A 4,844-nucleotide genomic window follows, 5' to 3' on the forward strand; every position below is an offset into this window, starting at 1 on the left:
TTGTGGACACAGAATCAGCATATCAACAAAATATTCAGATGTTCATGTCTGAGGTTGTGTCAGGGGATGTTTAGGGCAGATATTGGTGAAAGTTTCTTCACCCAGCGAGTGGTTGGGCACTGGAACAGGCTCCCCAGGCAAGTGTCACAGCACTAAACCTGACAGTTCAAGAAGTGTTTGGACAATGCCCTCAGGCACAAGGTGTGACTCCTTGGGATGGTGCTGTGCAGGACTTGATTATCCTTATGGGTCCCTTCCAACTCAGCCTATTCTGTGATTCAGTGTAATCTCCAGTGATTTAGTGCAGTCTTACCCCTCTGCTGAGAGCATTGTCAGGATTTCATAATTTTGAGGCATGTCAGCTCCATCTACACAATTCCAATATCTTCATTAGGTTCTTGACTTCAAGAGTGCATTGTTCCTTTTAAATAGCAATTACTTGTTGATAACCAGAAGAATCCTCATAGTCTTTTGGAAAGTTTGGCTGTTTTGTTCAGGATTAGAGTTTGAGTTTTTCTGAGAAGGTCACTTTAATATCAAAAGTCATTTTAATATCAAAAACTGCCAATTTGTCAAAAACTTAAAATTTTGATGGAAGCATACCATTTCAACAAAACTTACAGCTGGAAAAGATGTTTTGGCTCCAGGTACAGTTCCTAGTCAAGTCCTGAATCTGACATAACAGCCCAGTTTGGGGGTTTGGAATAGATGCAAATTTGGGTTCCTGAGTCCCTGAAGGTGGTGCAGATAAAAGTTCTCCTGTTCACACAATTTAAAAGATGCAGAAACTCAAGGGCAGTCTGCATTTAATATACAACTCCTTTTCCCATGAAATGGATCACTTCTAATTCACATAATCCTGTAGATTGTGTTTTGTTTTTTGAGGGACTGAACTCCTTATCATCATTACATCAGTCTTTCAGTTCAAATATGTGGTTTAAGTGTTGGAGCAGGTTAAAGATTGATATAGAATTTGGATAATTATTATTTTAAAGGGGAATATCTCTTGATAATAAAGCTAGAATTGTAGCCTAATGGTTAAAATAAGATGTATTGGGGAAAATATGGCTGTAATGTACCTCCACAGAGTTAACTAATTGGCAGAACAGTCTTGTAAACATCACACCAGGTTAATAAAAGGTTGTGCCAGTTTTAAGGTAGTAAAAGTACCACTAAATAAAACTTTTAAGTAGAGTTTTTCAGCAGTCTGATGTGACAGTTGGCAGAAAGCATCAGAGGACTGAGCCATTTTCTCAGGCTGAGAGATGAGCAATGCCCTGGGAACGGGTCTTTATGGCATTTAGTGCCCCTCTTTGTTCCCATGGCAGTGCGAGATTTAGAAGTTTGGAATTCTAGTAAAGATTTTGGAATCTAGCAGATTGTAGCAGATCCCTTTTGGCATTCTGTTTGTTATTAAGCTGGTTTTTTGTGGTTTTTTTTTTTTCAATTATATCTTATCGCGTATATCTATTCACTTGTTCCTTATTGGTAGAAAGGGATTGGTTGGAATCAAGGGGAGGTTACCCATTTCAGAGTTCCCACCTCTTTAAACTCTTTCAAACCAGGACAACTTGTTTGTAGCTCTGGGCAATGCTGAAGCTCAAAAGCTAATCTATGATTAAGAACCACAAGTAATTGGGGTAACACTGGAGTTTAGGCCTTTCCCCATGTGTGTTCATGGTTACAATACTGGATTCCAGAAAGATAGTAGGTGGCAAATAAGATTATGCATCTTGGTTTGGACAGTAGATGGGAGTTAGAAGAAACCTTTTAATCCATAATGCTGTAGAACAGATCCTTTTGTGTGCAAATGTTCCAGGGCCAAATGTTTGCTTTGTTCAAAGTCACAAAACTTTGGAATTCTTGATGACTGAAGGGCTTCCTAAAGGCCAAAAGAAGTGTGGTCAAAGGGTATTGAAAAGAAAAATCCTGAGAGCACAAGGAGCAAAGTGATATGGGAAGATGGCAGGATTTTGGCAGAGCAGTGGTAGGCACAGAGTTTGTGGGAATTGGGGTGGGGCTGTGGCCAAGCCTCACCCCTAATTGGCTACAGCTGTGCAGAACAGGTGAGCAGCATTGAAGGCAAGGAGTGCCCAGGGGCACTGAGCAAGCACCAAAGGGAGCAGGGGGCACACAGGTGCAGGGCATCAACAGGAGGGGATAAAAGGCTGGGCTGAAGGACAAGAAGGGCAGATCCTTGCAGCCTTCTGAAGTGATGTGGTGTTCCTCTGTGTGGGCAGACACCAGAAGCCTTCTGATGAGGAAAGGTGTTACTGTGGATTGGAAAATGCTTCAAACCTTCTGAAATGGTGTGGTGGAACTCTGTGTGTTGTGGCTGTCTCAGCTGTGACATGTGCTGTGATAAGCAGCCATGTCCAGTTTCTGAGGCAGTGGAACATTGCAGGATTGGAGTGGGTAAGCATGTCAGCATTTGAGAAGGTTGGTGCCCTTTAGGCACTGAGAGGCGCTCTGATGTCTCCCTGGAGCCTTCTCTTCTCCAGGCTGAACAAGCCCAGGTCTCTCAGCCCATCTCCATAGCAGAAGATGCAGCCCTTGGATCATTGCTGTGACCCTTCTCTGGAGTCACTCCAGTGGGTGCATGTTCTTATGCTGGGGACCCCAGATATGAGTGCAGAATTACCTTTGGGTTCAAGTGGGTGTTTATTCATCACAGTTACACCCACAGGCCAGCTCAGGTGGGAGCAGAGGTCCCTCCATCCTGTTCCCATCCCACCTTCAGCCCATTCCATGGTGCTTTTTTCTGCTGCTTCCCATGAGCTGTTGGCCCTTGCCTTGCCCTGACTGCCCTGGCCTGTGGACACCACACAGAGATCTGTTGCCAGCTCTCTGGAATTTGAAGGAAAACCCCAACTAATCTCTGAATCAAAGTAAAGGTCTTTGTCTTGCAAACAACCTAATCCTTTGTAAAGCTGTTTCTATGCCCAATAAAATTCAAATCTATCTGTTCATTTCCCTCTTAGGCTTTATTCCTTGTTTGAGAGAGCTCTAGTGATGAGTCATTTAGGACTTGTGGTACCTTGGTTCCCTTTTTAGAATGGTGCAAATATTGGAGTTTTGCAGCCAATTTTCTTTAAATACTGCCAGTTTTCATTCCCTTTGCATTTCAAATACTTCCACAATTTAATATTAAATGCTGGGTAACAAAACCCAGTAGCACTTCCAGTTGGAAAAAATAGGTTGTGCGTAACTCAGAGGAGGAATTCTGCTTGCAAAGTGATGTCTTTCCACCGAGGTGCATCAAGCAGGTGCTCAGTTGGATGCTGGTGCTGAAGCACTTTTCTTGGGGCTTGAGTGTCTGATGGCAACAGCCTGAGATTTTAATAGCAGAAAGAAGGGATTTCCTACTAATTTTCCTCTGAGAACTTGTGCAGTCTTTTCCAGCCTCACGCAGTCTGACCTGTATCTTCTGCAAAACCTGTTGAATTTTTTTATACTTTTTAAACTTTTTGTCCCATTTGCAGAGGACAGGAGGGTGCTGCCTATTTTTTTTTCAGATGCTGTGTATTTTTACTGAGGAGGGGCTGGGCTTAGTTTTGCCTTCTCAGCATGAGCTGTACTAGCCCAGTTACTCTCCAGGCTGGTACGTGCAACCTCAGTGGCAGCAATGGTAGATTGAAATGTGCCTGGGCTGTGTTGGGAGAAGAATAATCCTGATGCATCCACGATTTTCCCTCCTGGGCACCTGCAGCAGGTAGAGCTGTGCCCTCCCACTTGAGGCCGCCTGAGCCAGGAATGCTTGCAAAATCTCCTTGGCCCTTTTGCAGCGTTGTGTTTTTCCCCTGGCAGAAGCAGGGCTGGTATCTCCAGGCCATGGGACATGATGACACTGGGTGTTGCCGTGGGACGGCTTGGGTGTTTGAGGGCACACACGTGCTGGAGTGTCTCACTGAGCTGAGGCCCCTGTGTGGACATCAGCTGCAGATGACTGGAAAAAGGAATGTGGAATCTCCCAGTTGAAACAAAGAGAAAACTTTATTTTTAGGGGTGACGGGGGTGAGCACCAGGGCTTGGTGCTTGTCTGATCCTGCTCTGGTTTTCGGGACGACTGTAGGGCTTCTTCTCTCGCCGCTGCTGCTGCCAGATCTGCCTGGTACGAATGGGCCCCGCCTGGGAGCGGGGCAAGATCCAGGCTGGGATGTACAGAAGTGCTTGGCTCCTGGGTGGCGGAGTGTCCTGGAACAGCTGCACTGCCACCTGGCTGCTGGTCCCAGCGCTCTGGGCTGCCACTTCGTCCATCCTGCGGCGCTTTGCCAGCGGGCTCTCGGGTGCCTGCGGCTCTCTGGCTCCCTGTGGGCGGCCGCGCTTCAGGGCCCGCTTTTGGCAGGGGAAGCTGCGGCCGCGGCTGCTGCTGCTGACCAGCCCCATGGCCCGGGACAGCCCCATGGCCCAGGACAGCCCCATGGCCCGGGACAGCCCCATGGCCCGGGACAGCCTTGGCACCTCCTTAGTGGTGGTGCCGGGGCTGGGGCGGCTGATCGCAGCACGCAGCAGGGGCACACGGTTGAGCCGGATGGGTTTTCCCATCTGTCTGCCCGAGTCTTGGGCCCGCTGTCTCCATGAGCGGCGGCGGGTCTGCTCCGGCCTGGGCTGTACGGAGAGGCGGCCGCTTCTCTTTGCGTCTGCCTCTGCCCGGTGACACAGAGTGCATTGGGGAGAGAGAGAGAGAGGGGAGGTGGTGTGAGCATCTCACAGGACTCGGGAAATGTCCCTGCAGCATTGTCCCCAAGGCCCTGCTGGGTTGCCTTAAGGGCCTGCAAGTGCCAGAGGCCACAGCCCAGCCTGGCCCGTCACAGGAGGGCCTCCACTCTGGGCTGATTCTGCAG

The sequence above is a fragment of the Agelaius tricolor genome, unplaced genomic scaffold (genome assembly GCF_023055355.1).
Source record: "Agelaius tricolor isolate 1412-34295 unplaced genomic scaffold, bAgeTri1.0.p SCAF_73, whole genome shotgun sequence".
Lineage (NCBI taxonomy): Eukaryota > Metazoa > Chordata > Aves > Passeriformes > Icteridae > Agelaius > Agelaius tricolor.